The sequence below is a fragment of the Sminthopsis crassicaudata genome, chromosome 3, assembly GCF_048593235.1.
Source record: "Sminthopsis crassicaudata isolate SCR6 chromosome 3, ASM4859323v1, whole genome shotgun sequence".
In the NCBI taxonomy this organism is placed as follows: domain Eukaryota; kingdom Metazoa; phylum Chordata; class Mammalia; order Dasyuromorphia; family Dasyuridae; genus Sminthopsis; species Sminthopsis crassicaudata.
In genome coordinates, this window is record NC_133619.1 from 654922647 (window position 1) to 654943774 (window position 21128).

Genomic DNA, 21128 nt, shown 5'->3' on the forward strand with positions numbered 1-21128 from the left:
TTTTTCATGGCCAATAATTAATGATATCTAGGGTTCTTTCTATTTCCACATGAAAAAGTTTGAGAAATAGTCAGAGTGGAACAGGAAGGAGTAAGAATTCAATCACTGCTTTATTACACAGTAATCATCATGTCACATCTCCCCTCTCATTAACATCAGAAGTGGAAAGGTGTGCAGATGAAAATAAAATAAATAAAAAAACTGGGAGGGGGAATAAATGATATCAGTAGTGGATGCTTGACCTGAACGGTAGAATCAACTGAGATGGGGTCATTCTTCATAGTAAGAACCGGATTATACCTCAGTCATTAAGGTGAAAGTTCTGTCATCTGCTAATCTGACCAGTCCTGCAACATTATCATTTTCTTTTCCTTATGCCTTTTTTTTTTTCTTCCTGTACTTCTTTTCCCTCCCATGATTATTAGAAAATAAGACAGTAAGATGACAGGAAAAGATAATTAACAAATGTTGGAGGGGATGTATGAAAACTGGGATACTGATACATTGTTGGTGGAACTGGAAAGCAATTTGGAACTCCAGTCAAAAAATTATCAAACTATGCATACCGCTTGATCCAGCAGTGTTTCTACTGGGGTTATATCCCAAAGAAAGCTTAAAGGAGGGTAAGGAACCCATATGTGCAAAAATGTTTGTGGCAGCGGGTTTTTTTGTGTGTGTTTTGTTTTTGTTTTTTTGAGTGGAAAAAAACTGAGTGGATGCCCATTAGTTGGAGAATGGCTGCATAAATTATGGTATATGAATGTTATGGAATATTATTGTTTTGTAAGAAACAACTAGCAGGATGATTTTAGAGAGGCCTAGGAATTGATGTTAAGTAAAATGAGCAGAACCAGGACATCATTATACACGGCAACAACAAAACTAAGATGATCAATTCTGATGGACCTGGCTCTCTCCAACAATGAGATGATTCAAACCAATTCCAGTTGTTCAGTGATGAAGAGAACCATCTACACCTAAAGAGAGGACTGTGGGAGCTGAGTGTGGACCACAACATAGAATTCTCACTCTTTCTGTTGTTTGATTGCATTTTATTTTCTTTCCCAATTTTCTCTTACTTTCTTGATCCTATTTTTCTTGTGCAGCAAGGTAACTGTATAAATACATATACATATATTGGATTTGACATACATATTTGACATATTTAATATGTATTGGATTACCTGCCAGCTAGGAAGAGGAATGGGGGAAAGGAGGGTATAATTTCGACAAAAGGCTTTGCAAGGGTCAGTCTTGAAATATTAACCAGGCATAAGTTTTGTAAATAAAAAGATTTAATAAAAAATTTACCCATCTGTAAAATACAAAAAGACAACTCTGAGGTACTACTCTACACCTCAGATTGACCAAGATCACAGAAAAAGATGATGACAAATATTGGAGAGGGTATAGGAAAACTGGGACTCTACTACATTGTTGATGGAGTTGTATACTCTCCATTCTGGAGAGCAATTTGAAACTAGGTTTATCAAATTGTGCATATCCTTTGATCCAGCAGTGTCTCCACCGAGACTGTATCCCAATGACATCCTAAGGGAGGGACTGGAACCCAAATGTGCCAAAATGTTAGTGGCAGCCCTTTTTTGTAGTGGCAAGAAACTGCAAACTGAGTTGGATGCTCATCTGCATAGTAGCATGATTTCAGAAAGTCCTCAGAGATTTCCATGAACTAATACTAAGGGAAATATGTAAAACCAAGAGAACATAGCACACAGCCACAACAAAATTAGGGGCGATTACTTTCTGATGGACATAGGTCTTTTCAATAATGAGGTGATTCTGGCCAATTCCAATAGACATGGGATAGAGAAAGCCCTTTGCATCCAGAAAGAGAACTTTGAGGACAGAATGTGGATGACAGCCTCATATTTTCACCTTTTTTCTTGTTGTTTGTTTGCTTTTTCTTATCTTTTTCATTTCTCCCTCCCCTTTTTTTGATCTGATTGTTCTTGTGCAGAATGATCATTGTGGAAATATGAATAGAAGAATAACACACGGATAATATATGTTGGATTAATTTCAGTCTAGGAAAAGGGTGGTGGGAAGGGAAGGAAAAAAATTAGAACATGAGGCTTTGTAGGGGTGGATGTTGAAAGGTATCTATGCATATATTTTGAAAACAAAAAGCTTTAATAATAATTTTTTTTTTTTAAAAAGGCTCCATTTGTGAAAGGTAGGGTGAGAGAAAGGTAGCCAGAAGTTCTCAAATAATTTTTAACCCCCATTGAGAGTTTCCTGGCAATTCATGAATATAAAAATAATCTCTCTGATGAGCCTGGTGAAAGGACATTCTCTTCCTTAAAAAAAAGGAAGAAGACTCTTTTTCTGTAATTCCATACACAAACATTTTCAATCCTCAAGTTCCTTGAGCAAAGTTATTTGGCAGCAGTGGAAAGAAGGAGTTAAGAAGATAAAGGTCTACAGAGAGACAATAGTGGAGCTCAGAGAAAAAGAAATGAGGTCCCCCAAACCCCCACTATTATGAATACTTTGAATGTCTTTTTGTGCCCTTCAAAGCAAAGCGTGAAAGGGGAAGGGAAAAATCCGAAAATGTGGTCCGACTCTCAAGGCAACTTGCAAAAGCCTATCGCCAAGGACTTTGCCCTTCTGCCAAGTTCCCCGGGCAGGGCCGCCTTCCCTTCTGCCTTGTACAGGCACGACGGTTTGCCCGGTGCCCTTGGCTGTCTGGCAGGCTCTAGAATCTCTGCACAGCACGGTACCTTGGGCAATGCTCCTGGCATCGGGAAGTGGCCCCGGGCCTTGCCCAGCTCCCCTCACACGGGCCAAGGTGCGGCTGGGAACAGCAGCTGGCACCCAGCTCTAGCTCCTCCCATGCAGCCCTGCGGCCATGCCACTCCTGTGGCATATGTGGCGATCGGCACAGAGCTCGGGACATCTTCCCCATCTTGCGATCGTGCTGGGACTGAGCGCCGTGAGGAAAGAGGCGCAAGGACCGCTCCCTCGGAAAGCCTCAGCGCCCCTGCCTCGTGCGGGACCGGTTCCTGCCGCGGCCACCCCGTCTTCGAGTTCGGAGCCGGGAAAGAATGCTCGCGGATCTCGGCCTTCGGGTCTCACTTCCCTTTCCCGCTCTCCTCCCAGCTCCCGCTGGTCCGCATCTGGTTGGCAGCTGTGTCCCCACGTCCTGTGCCTCCTGTGAGGGCGACAGCCACCAGAGGGCATCCTCCGTTCTTGCCATTGGCCTGTGAAAGAGTAATAGAGGGGGATTAAAGAGGTGAACAGACTTACAGGCTGGCGATCTCAAGAAGGGAACAAATTCCCGAGGCGAAAATCTTCATTTCAAAGTAAATGAAGGCCACGTCCCTGTGGATCCTTGGGAATAACTTCCCCAAAATTGAAAAAGAGCCCATCCATTGAACTCTTCCTAAAGGGATTCCCTCTCATCCTTGCCGCAAGACAAGTCCCCAAGCTTTGGAGGCCTCCTCCAGTTCTCCCGCCTCTTCCACCCCGAGACTCACCATCGCCGATCCTGGAGACAGCCTTTCTTCGATGACCCTGGCTGCCATCGGCCCTTGGGATCTCCACAAAATGGGGAACACAACCAAGTGAAAGGAATCCTTCCTCAGCATTCTGTCCCCTGGCTCTCTTGGCTTCATGCCTTGAATCGGACATGGCAGTGGCACCTGTGAACAACACAGAATTCGCAATCCCTGTATTTTTGGCGGCAATTTTGATTTCCTTCACAGGTCAATTGTACACTATTTCAAAATTCGATTCTTCTTGTGCAGCAAAATAACTATATGCACATGTATACATATTTCGAATTTAACATGTACTTTAACATATTAAACATGTATTGGTCTACCTGCTCCCAGGGGAGGGGGTGGGAGGAAGGACTGGAAAAATTGGAACAAAAGGTTTTCCTGAAGATATATACCCAAGCATATATCTTGTAAATGAAAAGTTATAATTAAAAAACAAAAACAAAAACAAAAAACAAATGAGTGTTTCCAAAAAGGGTGAGAGGATGGCAGAAATTAGATATAGATCCACACTTAACACCATATACCAAGATAAGATCAAAATGGGTCCATGATTTAGGCATAAAGAATGAGATCATAAATAGATTAGAGGAACAGAGAATAGTCTACCTCTCAGATCTGTGGAGGAGGAAGCAATTTATGACCAGAGGAGAACTAGATATCATTATCGATCACAAAATAGAAGATTTTGATTAAATTAAACTAAAAAGTATCTCTACAACAATACTAATGCAAACAAGATTAGAAGGGAAGTAACAAATTGGGAAAATATTTTTACAGTTAAAGGTTCTGATAAAGGCCTCATCTCCAAAATATACAGAGAATTGACTTTAATTTATAAGAAATCAAGCCATTCTCCAATTGATAAATGGTCAAAGGATATGAACAGACAATTTTCAGATGATGAAATTGAAACTATTTCCACTCATATGAAAGAGTGTTCCAAATCACTATTGATCAGAGAAATGCAAATTAAGACAACTCTGAGATATCACTACACACCTGTCAGATTGGCTAAGATGACAGGAACAAATAACGATGAATGTTGGAGGGGCTGTGGGAAAACTGGGACACTGATGCATTGTTGGTGGAGTTGTGAAAGAATCCGGCCATTCTGGAGAGCAATCTGGAATTATGCCCCAAAAGTTATCAAACTGTGCATACCCTTTGACCCAGCATTGCTGTTATTGGGCTTATATCCCAAAGAAATACTAAAGAGGGGAAAGGGACCTGTATGTGCCAAAATGTTTGTGGCAGCCCTTTTCATATTGGCTAGAAGCTGGAAGATGAATGGATGTCCATCAGTTGGAGAATGGTTGGGTAAATTATGGTATATGAATGTTATGAAATATTATTATTCTGTAAGAAATGACCAGCAGCATGAATACAGAGAAGCTTGGAGCGACTTACCTCAACTGATCCTGAGTGAAATGAACAGAACCAGAAGATCACTGTACACTTCAACAACAATACTGTATGAGGATGTATTCTGATGGAAGTGGAAATCTTCAACATAGAGAAGATCCAACTGACTTCCAGTTGATCAATGATGGACAGAATCAACTACACCCAGAGAAAGAACACTGGGGATTGAATGTAAAATATTAGCACTACCGTCTATCTATCCAGGTTACTTATACCTTTGGAATCCAATACTTAATGTGCAACAAGAAAATTGGATTTACACACATATAGTGTATCTAGGTTATACTGTAACACATGTAAAATGTATGGGATTGCCTGTCATCTAGGAGAGGGAGTAGAGGGAGGGAGGGAGGGGAAAATTTGGAAAAATGAATACAAGGGGTACTGTTATTAAAAAAAAATTCACATGCATATATAGTGTCAAAAATTTTTATAATTATAAAATTAAAATAAAAAAAAAAGATTGAGAGGGGAAAGCTTAGCAATATATCGCATATACACCTTCCTATATTTCCTAATTACTATGCCTCTTTTTTTATCTCTTCACTGGAAATGTGTTTTTCTGAATGATTTTGCCACATTTACTATTATTCTTTTGAGATGGCCCTGAAGTGGAAGTTTAATCCCCTGAAAAGCTGCTTCAAAAAGGGAGAGGGCAAGCAGGTGCAGTTAGACTGGCTTCCCTAGTGTATTTGAGTGTATCTGCCAAGACAGATTGAGAATTGTTTCATTTGATCCTAAAACAACCTTCTCAGGTAGGGGCTACTTTCCTGCCACTGACCTCTTGGAAAGTGAGGTGGGCAGGGCTAAAGAGGACCATCATTGCTGGCTCATCAACACCTGAGACCCGGAATGCATTGTCCCTTTTGCCAAGTTCTGAAATTTGGATGCAGTTTAGGGCTTCCCCTGTGCCAGGCACTAGGCCAGGCCCATGGGAAAGGAGTTACTCAAAAATCCTCCCCCTCCCCCCCACCGAATGGGTTCAGGATAGTCTTCCCTTGGTTGCCAATGTCGCCCTTCCATTCTAGTATGTGGAAATGTCACAGATGGCAAAGCCCGTCCCTAGCCCGAATCCCTGCTGAATAAAACCGAGAAATCCCGAAAGAGTACAAGGAACAAAGCGAGGAGTGGTTTTCCAAGGAAACTTTTTTGAAGTGTAGCTTTTGTCCATGAACACATTTTTCCCTAGCATTCCACCCCCCCCCCTTCCCTGCCCTCCCAGAGGCATCTCAGATAAGCAATGGCTTCTTGTGGCAAGCAAAGAAAAGACTGAAAGGGGAAGGGAAAAGTCCGAAAATGTGGCTCCGCTCTCAAGGCAACTTGCAAAAGCCCATCGGCAAGGCCTTTGCCCTTCTGCCAAGTTCCCGGGCAGGGCCGCCTTCCCTTCTGCCTTGTACGGGCCCGATGGTTTTGTGCAGAATTTTGCCCCGTCGGAAAGATCTGAAAGCTGAACAAGAAATTGGAGCGCTATCATTTAGAATACCTCAGCTCAGAAAGATTGTGGTGGCGGAAATGCCAGGAACCAGGTTTTGTGGAGAACTTGGATCGCCTAGAGTGTCCGAGAATAGGGAAGGAATAGAACTGGGAACGTTCAGCCGGAAGAAAAGAAAATCGGAAGTCCCTTGGTCTCACTGGGTGGTTCAAAAAAAAAAAAAAAAAATACTGGGACCGTAATTCTTCACGCAAAGGGATCATTTAGGCAAAAATCACGTTCGAAACAAGTTTCGAATGGAGACCTCACTGCAGCAAATAGGAAGATAGTTTGTTGTAGTAGAACTACCTATAAACTAGCTGCGGACCCAAGCTGCGGAACTCGTCTGCTTTTGTTAACAAACTTGTCAGCTTCATCTTAATGAAGCCCCGAAAAATTGGTTAAGAACTCGCAATGGTTCCTCTCCACGGAAATCTTTAGTAAAAGGCGAAAGATTTGTACGATTTGAAGAGAAACCTGAGTATACTTGGAGCTTCCTGCCCCGCCCATCCCAGGATACACAGCACAGCTTTAGCTGACGCCGACTAAGGCTGCCCCGGGCAGAACCTCTCTTTCCGAACTCCTCGGGGGGCCGCCCGGCCCAGCAAAAACCCACACGTACACGCTGAACTCCCCGCGCGGGAGGGAAAAGGATGCGAGGGTCAGGGGGAGGGACGCTGTCCCGGGACAGGTCGAGATGTGGCGCACAGCCTTGTGGGTATGCAAAGCAGCATTCACTTTCCACTCTTCTCCACTTTCTGCGGGTCCTGGACAGTGCGCCCTACAATGAATGGGACCTAGAGGTGCCTCTGAACTGCAATCTATCCATCCCACGGACTGGGAAACTGAGGCTCCGGGAAGAGGCGAATAGCGCACAAAGTTTGGCCCAATCTGGAGAAGGCAAGCGGCCTTTCCACCCCATGGAAAAGAATTTAGGCCGACCTGGAAACCTGCCCGATCTACCTGCCCTTTCTTTCCTTCCCCATCCCTCCTCCCAGTGCTGAGAATGCAGTGGGTAGGGAGCACCTAGACAGGCACTGGAGGCCTCACCCCGAACTCTGACCTTGGGCTCGGGAAACCCCACGCGGCCAGTTACAAGGGGAACACCTAGAGCGTGTCACTTAGGCCCGGCCAATGCCAAGAGCAGAGAATGCCCCCTGGTGGCTGCCACGCTCACAATACGCGGGAACACAGCGGCCAACTAGGTGCGGACCAGAGGGAGCTGGGAGGGCAGCGGGAGAGGGAAGTGAGACCCGAAGGCCGAGATCCGCGAGCGTTCCTTCCCGGCTCCGAATTGGCAGACAGGGTGGCCGCGGCAGGATCCGGTCCGGCACGAAGCAGGGGCGCTGAAGGGCTTTCCGAGGGAGCGGTCCTTGCGCCTCCTTCCTCTCGGCGCTCTGGCCCAGCACGATCGCAAGATGGGGAAGAGGCCCTTCCTTGTCCCGAGCTCACAGCCGAGCGCCAGAGGTGCCACGGGAGCTGTAGCCGCAGGGCTGCATGGGAGGAGCGAGAGCTGTGGCCCAGCTGCCCTTCCTACCCGCACCTTGGCCCGTGGGAGTGGAGCTGGGGAAGACCCTGCTCCACATACGTGGAGCATAGCCCAAGTACCGTCGGGCGCAAAGATTCTAGAGGCTGACAGACATCCAAGGGCACCTGGCAAAATGCTGAGGAAAACCGTCTCGTCCACACATGGCAGAAGGGAAGGCGGCCCTGCCCGGGAACTTGGCAGAAGCGAAAAGTCTTTGCGGATGGGCTTTTGCAAGTTGCCTTGAGAGCGGAGCCACATTTTCGGACTTTTCCCTTACACTCTCACGCTTTGCTTTGCTTGCTACAAAAAGCCATTGCTCATCTGAGATGCCTCTCTGGGTGGGGAGGGGGGTAGGTCAGGAAATGCTAGGGGAAACTGTGCTCATGGACAAAAGCTACACTTTAATAAAATTTCCTTGCAAAAACCCTCCTCGCCTTGTTCCTTGTTCTCTTTCGGATTTTCTCGGTTTCATTCTGGCAGTATTGGGGCTAGGGACGGGCTTTGCCATCTGTGTCACTTCCACATCCTAGAAGGGGAGGGCGGGAGGCAGGGGCAACCAAGAGAAGACTATCCTGAAGGGGGGAGGAGGAGGGAAGGTAGGATTTTTGAGTAACTCCTTTCCCATGTGCTTGGCCTAGTGCCTGGCACAGGGGAAGCCCCATCTCCCAGGAGATTTCAGAGCTTCCCAAAAAGGACAATGCATTCAGGGAGGACCCAGCCTGGACTGACCTCTTAACTGCAGTGCACCTCACTTTCCTCATCTGGCCAGTTGCCCGAAAGTAACCCCTACTTCACAAGATTGCTTTAAACAGCAAATGAAAGCTTGGCCTAAATCTCAGGCAGCTGAGCAGGTGGTGCCTAGTGTTCCCATGATTTCCTCTGTTCTTCTTTCCTCCCTCCCTCTCAGGGTCTCTCTCTGCCTCTCTTGGTGACCCTCCTTATCTCTCTTTCTGTGTGTTATAAGGGGAGGGCTGTGTGTCTAGTTTCCCATAATTGGAGCCTACTCTAGGCCCCAGGAAAAGTGGGTGGGAAGGATATAGGACACAAGATGATTATAATGGGCCAGAACTCTGGAGAAGTGTCAAGTACACCAGAGGAGGGTTCTTACAAAAGGTGTTCACTCAGTGGAGTTAACATTGATAAGAAGATGGGTATCTAGTTCAGCATGGTGATTAATAGTTCTCTAATTCAGTATGATTGAATTTATCTTACAAGAAATAATGGTTTGCTGGTGATATAATGATTGGCTTATACTCCGTATGATTCATAGATTTAATTGTAGCAGAGGGCTTAGAGATCAGACAATGCAGTGGCTTCTCAGTCAGAGAGGTCAGAGAACAACTGCCTCTGTCTCCTTGTATCATCCTCTCACAAGAGGAGATCCATTGATTTCAGAAAGGCCTGGAGAGACTAACATGAACTAAGCAGGAGCTATACTTCAGCAAGAAACAATACTGTATGATGATCAATTCTGATGGACGAGGCCCTCTTCAACAATGAGATGAACCAAATCAGTTCCAATAGAGCAGTAATGAACTGAGCCAGCTACACCCAGTGAAAGAACTCTGGGAGATGACTGGGAACCACTCCATAGAATTCCCAATCCCTCTATTTTTGTCTGCCTGCATTTTGGATTTCCCTCACAGGCTAATTGTACACTATTTCAAAGTCCGCTTCTTTTTGTACAGCAAAATAACTGTATTGAAATGTACACATATAATTGTATTTAACGAATACTTTCACATACTTAACATGCATTGGTTAACCTGCCATGTTGGGGAAGGGCTGGGGGGAAGGAGACACCAGTGGAAGGGAGAACTCTAGGGAAAGGACAACACTGGAGAAAGGAAAACACTGGGGGAAGGGAACACTAGGTATTTTGAAAACAGATTTGGAGTAATATAGAAGTAAGGAATGTGAAAAAGTTCACAAAAAAAGGCAATGGAAGGAGCATAGGAAATAAGCATTTATATAAAGTATACTACTTGCAAGGATTGTGTTAAGCACTTTTTATAAAGATCTCATTCCCGCTCCGCCCACCCCAGGATACACAGCACAGCTTTAGCTGACGCCAACTAAAGCTGCCCCGAGGCAGTATTCCCTTTCCGAACTCCTGAGGGGGGGCGGGGGTGGGGGGGGAAGAGCCCGGCCCAGCAAGCACACCCACATGTACACCCTGAACTCCCCACGTGGGAGGGAAAAGGATGCGAGAGTCAGGGGGGGGGGGGACGCTCTCCCGGGACAGGTCGAGATGTGGCACACAGCCTTCTGGGTATGCAAAGCAGCGTTCACTTTCCACTCTTCTCCACCTTCTGTGGGTCCTGGACAGAGCGCCCTACTCTGAATGGGACCTGGAGGTGCCTCTGAACTGCAATCTATCCATCTCACGGAGTAGGAAACTGAGGCTCCGGGAAGAGGCGAATAGCGCACAAAATTTTGGTTCAGTCTGGAGAACAAGCCGCCTTTCCACTCCATGGAAAAAATTTAGACTGGCCTGGAAACCTGCCCGATCTACCCGCCCTTTCTTTCCTTGCCCACCCCCACTCCTAGTACTGAGAACACAGTGGCTAGGGAGCACCTAGGCAGGCACTGGAGGCCTCACCCCAAACTCTGATCATGGGCTCGGGAAGCCCACCGAGGGCCGTTTACAAGGGGAACACCTGGAGCCTGTCACTTAGGCCCGGCCTCCTCTGCCCTCAAATACACAGTCGTGAGCAGTTGGGCACTATCGAGATCAGAGACAGACCCGGATGAAAGATAGTCACTCTCCTACAGGCCTTGAGCACTTTGGAAGAGAATACTTGGATAAAAGATGGTTGGATTAATAACTGTGAGAAAACTTAGCAATTAACTAATTCAACGGTTTTATTTTTTACAAATGTAGAAACAGAGGCGCATGATGGTTAATCAGCTTGCTTAAAGTCACAAAGTTAATAGATATCAGAGCCAGGATTCAAACCAAGTCTTCTGATTCAAAATCTAAGGTCCTTCTGACTATACTTCCCTGTCACAAAGAAGGTGATTCACACCAACAAAAAAAATTCTTTTTTACCCCTTTTGGCCCTGTGTTGCCTATGTTTTTAAAAAAGTCATCTTAGGATATTCCAGATGATTGTCTCTCTCTTAAACAAATTCACTCAAAACTCTATGGATTCTCCAAGGAAGTTAAGTATAACAAAGCTGCATTGCATTATCAACTACCTCTCAACTTTACTAAAGATCCTAACCTCAAAGGATTAGTAAAGCAGTTATTAATTGGGAGAAAGCACACAAAGGGAAAAACCAATTCCTATCATGATAGATCAAAGACAAACCTGGGGGAGAATAAAATGTCGATTCTTGCTTCTAAAGACTTTCTCACTATTATCCAGGATTCCCCATTTCATCAGAAATACTTTGGTCTTAATTCCTGAAAGTTAAAACTTTTTATTTTACTTTGTGGTTAATTTTGTGGCCCAGCTGCTCTTCCTATCCGGACTTTGGCCCGTGGGAGTGGAGCTGGGGAAGACCCGGCTCCACTTCCGCACACATGGAGCATTGCCCAACGTGCCCTCGTGCGCACAGATTCTAGAGGCTGACAGACATCCGAGGGCACGGGATAAATTCTGCACAAAAGCTTCGTGCCCGCACAAGGCAGAAGGGAAGGCGGCCTACCCAGAACTGGGCAGAAGGGCAAAGTCCTTGGCGATGGGCTTTTCCAAGTTGCCTTGAGAGTCGGGCTTTTCCCTTCCCCTTTCACGCTTTGCTTTGCTTGCCACAAAAAGCCATTGCTCATCCGAGAAGCCCCTCTGGGCGTGGAGGGGGGTAGGTCGGGCAATGTAAGGATAAATGTGCTTATGGACCAAAGTTACACTTCAATACTTGGGACACAAGGTTTAGCAAAGGTGAAGGCTGGACATTATCTCGGCATATGTTTTGAAAAATAAAGTTTTATTTCCAAAAAGACCATACTGATCCCTTGGGCTTCTGGATGAATGTTCCCCTTGTCCCTGGAAGACTTGGATGGGTTGCTGACAACGCGGGCGGGGTGGTGCGCAGGAAGCCTTTGTCTTGGGACTCCCGGGGGAGAGATGGTGAGGGCTCTGCATTTTGCTCGGCGTCCCTCTCAGCAAGTCTGTCCTTGAGCTTCTCTGATTCTTTCCTGCTCCGCATCCAGGTGAAGAGACAACCAGAATCAGGGACCTTCCATATGCGCCGGCCTTCTTGCTCGGCCTGGGGCCAATCCCGAGCTCTTCCTTGTCCGTTTCTCTTTGTCGCGCCTTGCTCAGAGACATCATCTGCTGGTGGCGGTGCTGGCGGTTTCTGAGAAGCGATCGCCCCCTGGATCTGTGCTGAGGAGGGGAGCGGCCCCAGTCACAGTCTCGGGAGAGAGTGCTGCTCCCGGCTGCAGGAACACGCGAGTTTCGCGCTTGCCTCAGGTCGGGTGCTTCTGGACAGGCCGGGCGAGTGCCCAGACTCCAACAGGCCCTTTCTCCCTCTTTGCAAATGGAGAGAGTGGGGCCGAGCTCAAAGGGGAGCTGGCCGATGCCAGGGAAATCCGCTGTTGGAAGGGACGTGAACCAAGGTGACAAAAGCACGTCGGGTGTGGGTTTACGCCAATGGCAGAAGCCTGAGGCCGCTGAGGGGTGAAGCTGGCGGCAGGGCTGGCGCTCCTGGGGAGGGGGCGGATTCACACCTTCTCTACCTCCAGGGCAGACTTTCCCGGCAGGGGGCGGGGCTGGGAGGAGGACGCTTATAAAAGGGCAGCCCCAGCTCCTGGGCAGGCATTCGCTCCGCCAGCCAGCTTAGCGCTCAGCCACGCACACGGTGGAGAGCAGAGGAGAGCTGCAAGGGGGAGACGAGCAAGGGGAACTAGAGAGAGAGAAGAATCCCTGGCTGCAGATCGTCCAGTCCGCCCCTCCAGCCCCAGGGCAGCCCCAGGTGCCACCGCCATGTCCGAGGCAAATTATGACGAGACGAGAGCCAGGGGACAGAATGCGGAGGAAGATTTCCTTCGGCTTGATTGGAATCACCATTTAGTGGAGATCCCAGGGGCCCATCGCAGCCACCGTGCTGGCAGCGAGGCTGTCCCCAGCATCGCCGATGGTGAGTGCGGGCGGGAGAACTGGAGGAGGCCTCCAAAGCTGGGGAAGTTTCGGGACGGAAAGAGGGAAGGGTCAGTGGGTGGGCTCTTTCTCACTTTTGGGAAGTCACACAAAAGGATCCCCAGGGACGTTGCCTTCATTTGCTTTGAAAAGACCGTTGTCGCCCCGGGGACTTGTTCTCATATTGAGATCGCCAGCCTGGAAGTCTGCTCACCTGCTTAATCCCCCTCTTTTTCTTTCACAGCCCAATGGCAAGAACGGAGGATGCCCCCTGGTGGCCGCGACCATCACAGGATGTACAGGATTCACAGGATTTGGGGACACAGCGGCCAACTAGGTGCGGACCCGAGGGAGCTGGGAGGGCAGCGGGAGAGGGAAGTGAGACCCCAATGGCGAGATCCGCGAGCGTTCGTCCCGGGCTCCGAACTCGAAGACGGGGTGGCCGCGGCAGGATCCGGTCCGGCACGAAGCAGGGGCGCTGAAGGGCTTTCCGAGGGAGCGGTCCTTGCGCCTCCTTCCTCGCCGCGGTTTGTCCCAGGACCATCGCAAGATGGGGAAGAGGCCCTTCCTTATCCCGAGCTCGCAGCGGACCCTCAGAGGTGCCCCGGGAGGCGTTGCCGCAGGGCTGCATGGGAGGAGCCAGAGCGGGGTCCCAGCTACTCTTCCTACCCGCACCGTGGCCCGTGTGAGTGGAGCTGGGCAAGGCCCGGGGCCGCTGACTGCCGCGCGTGCAGCGGGAGTCCTTGCCACTTGACTGTACGGGTGGAGCTGGAGCTGTGGCCCAGCTGCTCTTCCTATCCCGACCTTGGCCCCTGGGAGTGGAGCTGGGGAAGGCCCGGGGCCACGTCCTCATACATGGAGCATTGCCCAACGTGCCCTCGTGCGCACAGATTCTAGAGGCTGACAGACCTCCAAGGGCACCGGGCAAAATGCTGCACAAAACCTTCATGCTCCTACAAGGCGGAAGGGAAAGCGGGCCTGCCCGGGAACTTGGCAGAAGGGCAATGCATGAAATGGGCTTTTGCAAGTTGCCTTGAGAGACGCACCATATTTTGGGACTTTTCCCTTCCCCTTTCAGGCTTTGCTTTGCTTGCCACAAAAAGCCATTGCTTCTCTGAGATGTCTCTCTGGGAGGGGAGGGGGGTGCGTGGGGGAAAGTGTGCTCAAGGACAAAAGCTAAACTTCAATAAAATTTCCGTGTAAAAACCTTCCTCGTTTTGTTCATTGTTCTCTGTCGGGTTTTCTCTGTTTTATTTTGCTAGAGATGGGCTTTGCCATCTGTGTCACTTCCCTGTACTAGAATGGGAGGGCAACATTGGCCACCAAGGGAAGACTATCCTGAGGCCATGGGGTGGGGCGGGGAGGGGGAACTCCTTTCCCCGGGCCTGGCACAGGGGAAGCCCCATCTCCCAAGAGATTTCAGAGTTTCGCAAAAAGGACAATGCGTTCAGAGAGGACCCAACCTTGACTGACCTCTTAACTGCAGTGCACCTCACTTTCCTCATCTAGCCAGTTGCCCGAAAGTAACCCCTACTTCACAAGGTTGCTTTAAACAGCAAATGAAAGCTTGGCCTAAATCTCAGGCAGCTGAGAAGGTGGTGCCTAGTGTTCCCATGATTTCCTCTGTTCTTCTTTCCTCCCTCCCTCTCAGGGTCTCTCTCTGCCTCTCTTGGTGGCCCTCCTTGTCTGTCTGTGTGTTATAAGGGGAGGACTGTGTGTCTAGTTTCCCATAATTGGAGCCTACTCTAGGCCCCAGGAAAAGTGGGTGGGAAGGATATAGGACACAAGATGATTATAATGGGCCAGAACTCTGGAGAAGTGTCAAGTACACCAGAGGAGGGTTCTTACAAAAGGTGTTCACTCAGTGGAGTTAACATTGATAAGAAGATGGGTATCTAATTCAGCAATGTGATTAATAGTTCTCTAATTCAGTATGATTGAATTTATCTTACAAGAAATAATGGTTTGCTGGTGATATAATGATTGGCTTATACTCAGTATGATTCATAGATTTAATTGTAACAGAGGGCTTAGAGATCAGACAATGCAGTGGCTTCTCAGTCAGAGAGGTCAGAGAACAACTGCCTCTGTCTCCTTGTATCATCCTCTCACAAGAGGAGATCCATTGATTTCAGAAAGGCCTGGAGAGACTAACATGAACTGAGCAGGAGCTATACTTCAGCAAGAAACAATACTGTATGATGATCAATTCTGATGGAAGAGGCCCTCTTCAACAATGAGATGAACCAAATCAGTTCCAATAGAGCAGTGATGAACTGAGCCAGCTACACCCAGTGAAAGAACTCTGGGAGATGACTGGGAACCACTCCATAGAATTCCCAATCCCTCTATTTTTGTCTGCCTGCATTTTGGATTTCCCTCACAGGCTAATTGTACACTATTTCAAAGTCCCCTTCTTTTTGTACAGCAAAATAACTGTGTTGAAATGTACACATATAATTGTATTTAACGAATACTTTCACATACTTAACATGCATAGGTCAACCTGCCATCTTGGGGAAGGGCTGGGGGGAAGGAGACACCAGTGGAAGGGAGAACTCTAGGGAAAGGAGATGACTGGGAGAAGGAAACACTAGGGGGAAGGAAACACTAGGTTTTTTGTAGCGAGCTGTCGTCTCTAGAAGCTGCCGGATCACTCTCTGGGAAGAGATCTGCTGTGTCTTCTACTCAAATCTCTCCGACAGATTCTTCTTCCTGTAACGAACCGTTGTCTCCAGGCAGTTGCTGTTAACTCTTGTCCAGAGAAGTGACTTCCCTTCCTGCAGAGAGCCCCGTCAAGCCTGATGCAATGCAGAGTCTTCTTCTATCTCTGGGAGTCCTCTCTTTTATTCTCCCAGAGAATGGGCGTGGGATAATGCAAGGGCTTCTGGGAAGAACCACCTCAGCCAATGAGCCTGCTCCTTCCATCAAGTCAACCTGAGTTCTCACCTTGTAATTGTCCAACCTGAATTCTCACCTTGTCACTATCCAGACAACCCGAGTTCTCACCTAGTAATCCTAACATCTCCCCCTTTCTTTTGATTTAGAACATAGGACAGTCATGATCTTGAAACATAAATCCATCAATATGGGAAGTATTACACATAATTACATAAATTACATAAGCACATAGTAACATAGTAACATAATACATGCTAGAAGTATATGACAAATAACATAATCAAATAATCATAAATTGAAAATTTATAAATGTCCATAAGTCCATTGTCCATTAGTCTCATCTTGTGTGAGGAAGTCCAATGATTCCTGCTGGTTTTTAAAGTTCTTTAACAGTCTTCTTATTATCCATGCTCTTTCAGTGTCAGATGTTTCTTAGATCTTCTCCTTTATTTTGAGGTCTTTCTCTTTTTCTGTCTCTCTCTGATGGACAAGGCGAATATGACTCGTTGGCACCCATCTGATTCCTTCTCCTGCTGAAGAAATACAAGCAAACCCTCTCCCCCAGGCAGTTAACCTATCTGGTCCCTTCCATTCACCACTTTCTGGATCTCTCCACATCACCTGGCGATTATCTAAGGACAGTGGAGATGCTCGCACTGGACACTGCCCTTCTGGTGGGTTATAAAACCTGTCTGCCGGAGCCAGTGCATCTTTGTCAAAAATTAGAAAATTAATGGTATAGAGAACTAAATTTAGAAGTTCCCTAGGGCTACCTGTGGCTCCCCCTTTCTTTTGTTTTTGGAGGAGTGTCTTAATATCTCTGTTTCTTCTCTCTACTATTGCCTGCCCTTGAGGATTAAAGGGTATGCCCGTGGTATGTAAAATCTTATACTGTGCACAAAAGTGTGTAAAATGTTTGGACGTATATGCAGGTCCATTGTCTGTTTTTATTGCTTGTGGCACACCCATAATTGCAAAAGCTTGTATAAGGAATTCAGTGACCACTCAGGCTGTCTCTTTTGCTGCTGGCATTGCAAATGTGAATCCTGAAAAGGTGTCTACCACGACATGAATAAAAGATAGACGACCAAAAGATTTATAATGGGTCACATCCATTTGCCAGATTTCATTGGGTCTCAAACCACGAGGATTCTTCCCTGGAAGGAGTGTAGGAGCATGGAAAGGAAGACAAGCTGTACAGCTTTTTACTATGCTCCTAGCTTCCTCTCTTGTGATTCCAAATTGTAAACGTAAAGCTTGAGCAGCCTGATGATATTTAGAATGAGATTCTTGTGCTTCCTGAAATAAAGGACTACTGGCTAACATGGTTAGAAGGCTATCTGCCTTTGAATTTCCATCAAAAATGGGACCTGGAAGTCCACTATGTGAGTGGACATGCAAGATATAAATCTTGCCTGGATGTTTTCTCACTTGCTCTTGAAGTTCCTTAAAGAGCTGATAAATATTGGAGGCTGCAAATTTTATTTGGGCTGTGGCAATTCTTTGTACTACACCTACTGAATAGGCTGAATCAGTAATTATATTTACGTCTCCTGGGTAATAAGTAAGAGCTAGCATGATAGCAAATAATTCATTCTGTTGAGTGGATTGAAAAGGAGTCCTGATTACTCTCTTTATGGTTAAATCATGAGAGTATATGGCACAAATATTTTCTTTGGAGGCATCTGTAAAGATTGTTGGTCCTTTTAGAGGAACCTTAGAAACCTTTTCTTCAAAAATCCATCGCCAATTATGTAGTAGCCGGGTAATCTTTAATGGAGATCCATGTGCAAAATTTGGAGCGGTGGCCAATAAAATTTGCCATTCTGGGATGGTCTCACAGCATACATTAATTTGTGCGTTAGTATAGAATGTGTATATTTTTTCAGGACTTATTCCAGATAACTGTGTTACTCTCTTAATAGCCTTTAATAAAATCCTAGCCACAAGCACTGGGTAAGGTGTAAGGCTTTGTTCTGGTTGTGCTGGGAGGTTCACCCACTCAATCACTCTGTCTCCTTGATGAAGGACTGCTGTGGGTGCCTCTTTTGTAGCAAAAACTGATATTTCCAAGGGTTTTTGAGTGACTCTTTCAACCACATTGGATAAAGCCAGTTCAACTTCTCTCAAAGCCTTTTGTGCTTCTTTTGTAAGCTGGCGTGGTGAATTTAAAGCACTGTCTCCCCTTAAAATGTCATAGAGAGGTTGTAGTTGATTGGTAGTTAAGCCTAACACTGGACGCATCCATTGGATATCTCCTATTAATTTTTGAAAGTCATTTAAGGTGTTCAACTTCTCTGTTCTTAAAGAAAGCTTTTGTACTGTGAGTGTCTTAGGATATACTTCATATCCTAAACATTGAAAAGGAGCATGTCTTTGAATTTTTTCTGTAGCTATATGCAGTTTGTAGTACTTTAATGTTTCCATGGTCCTTTGTAGACATGCCTCTAACATTTGTTCCTCAGGTGCACATCCCAAAATATCATCCATATAATGTAACAATATTACTTTTGGAAAGGCTTTTCTTACTGGAGCAAGAGCAGCTGCAACATACATTTGGCACATAGTAGGGCTGTTTTTCATTCCCTGTGGCAAAACTGTCCATTCATATCTTTTATAAGGCTCGGCCAAATTAACACTAGGCACTGAAAAAGCAAATCTTTTCATATCCTCCTTATCTAGAGGAATAGAATAGAAACAATCCTTAATGTCTATAACCCACAGAGGCCATTCTCTTGGCAACTGAGTAGGAGATGGAAGTCCAGGCTGAAGAGTTCCCATAGTTTCCATCTGTTCATTTACTCTTCTTAGATCAGTTATCATCCTCCATTTTCCAGATTTCTTTTTCACCACAAATACTGGGGAATTCCAAGGACTTAGAGAAGGCCGCAAGTGTCCTTGGTCAAGTTGTTCTTGCACTATGTCTAATAAGGCCTGAATTTTATCACTTCTTAAGGGCCACTGTTCTACCCACACTGGTGAATCAGTCTTCCACTGAATAGGAATTGGTGAAAGTGCAGGTAGGCCTTCAACAGCAGCCCTGCCTAAAAAGCCGAAGTGCTTATTTGTAATCCTATCTGCTGTAAAATGTCTCTTCCCCACAGATTGATGGGGATTTTTTCAACCACAAAAGGAGTAAAAGCTCCTGTTTCTCCTTCAAATACCCATCTCAAAGGCCTAGCACTAACTTCTGCTGCTATTGATCCTCCCACCCCAGACATATAGGTGTCTGCTTTAATCTTTTGGTCAATTGCAAAGGTCTGGTCTAGCTCCTCTTGTCAGGATAAGCAAAAGTCCTTGCCCCACGTTGGGCGCCAATTGTAGCGAGCTGTCGTCTCTAGAAGCTGCCGGATGACTCTCTGGGAAGAGATCTGCTGTGTCTTCTACTCAAATCTCTCAGACAGATTCTTCTTCCTGTAGTGAACCGTTGTCTCCAGGTAGTTGCTGTTAACTCTTGTCCAGAGAAGTGACTTCCCTTCCTGCAGAGAGCTGCGTCAAGCCTGATGTAATGCAAAGTCTTCTCCTCTTTGTCCTTCTCCAGTCCAATCTGCTCTCTGGGCCCAATGCTGTCTCTTTTATCCTCCCAGAGAATGGGCGTGGGATAATGCAAGGGCTTCTGGGAAGAACCACTTCAGCCAATGAGCTTGCTCCTTCTATCAAGTCAACCTGAGTTCTCACCTTGTAATTGTCCAACCTGAATTCTCACCTTGTCACTATCCAGACAACCTGAGTTCTCACTTAGTAATCCTAACATCAAGGGGCCTTTGGAAGAGAATACTTGGATAAAAGAGTGTTGGATTGACAACTGTGAGAAAACTTAGCAATTAACTAATTCAACGGTTTTATTTTTTACAAATGTAGAAACAGAGGTGCATGATGGTTAATCAGCTTGCTTAAAGTCACAAAGTTAATAAATATCAGAGCCAGGATTCAAACCAAGTCTTCTGATTCAAAATCTAAGGTCCTTCTGACTATACTTCCATGTCACAAAGAAGATGATTCACACAACTAAAATTTTTTTTTCCCCTTTGCCCCATGTGTTGCCTATGTTTTCAATGAAGTCATCTTAGTATATTCCAGATGATTGCCTCTCTCTTGAACAAATTCACTCAAAACTCTAACGATTCTCCAAGGAAGGAAAGTATAACAAAGCTGCATTGCACTCTTAATCCACCCCTCACCTTTACCAAAGATCCTATCCTCAAAGGATTAGTAAAGCAGTTATTAATTGGGAGAAAGCACACAAAGGGAAAAACTAATTCCTCTCATAAAAGATCAGAGACAAACCTGAGGGAGAATAAAATGTCAATTCTTGCTCCTGAAGACTTTCTCACCATTATCCAGGATTCCCCATTTCATCAGAAATACTTTGGCCTTAATTCCTGAAAGTTAAAACTTTTCATTTTACTTTGTAGTTAATTTTTAACTTCTTTCCAATTTTCTTGACCGATGGCCTGAGGTTTCATATTAATGCCTAATTTTTGTTCTTATGGTAACAAGATTTCTAAATCCATTAACTGAGCATTTTCATGTTGTATTATAATAATAAGTAATATTTACATATTGTTTTAGGGTTTGCAGAGTGCTGTTGAGTCAATTAATCCTCAGAACAACCCTTTGAAAAGGGGGTCCTTGTAATATCCAGTTTACAGATGAGAAAATCAAGAAAGGATGAAATGGCTTGCTCAGGATCACCTAGTTAATAAATATTGAAAGCAATATTTGAACTCAGATCTGTCCTACTTTCAAGTCCTTTAACCTATTCACTATCCCATCTACCTCTCTATAGCTACTTTAACCTAATTCATATTTACTTAGTTTCAGTGATGGTGAGAATCAATCTGGTTTGTCTATAGGCTATCAAACTCTTAAATTCAAGATAAGAACAAAACAAATAGCTAAAGATTGAGGTGGGCAATGAAAGCAAGACCCATGTATTAAAAATCATCCTTCTGGGAACCAGGGATCTGTGATAAGGGAGAATCTGCTGCAGAAGTTATCGGAACAGGTGACTGATATCCTCATGCGGTCTGAGGGATAGGATCTTGAATGTTCCCGAGTCCTACATTCCGGCCACTGTCCCACCTGGCTGTCAAGCATACAATATTTCATATCTATGAATAGCTATGGAGTGATCATTCTCCTGGCCCTCAGGTGTCTTCTCCCAGGATTAATTACCACATAGGAGTTTTAGCATT

The 21128-nt window shown here is 45.8% G+C and overlaps 1 non-coding gene across 1 annotated transcript; it reads right to left on the reverse strand.

Moving 5' to 3' along the window:
* Positions 1-6786: 6786 nt before the first annotated feature.
* LOC141565321 (U5 spliceosomal RNA) lies at positions 6787-6902 on the reverse strand. Its single transcript, XR_012488989.1, has one exon. It is a non-coding gene; the product is annotated as a U5 spliceosomal RNA (small nuclear RNA).
* Between the last annotated feature and the right edge of the window lie 14226 nt (positions 6903-21128).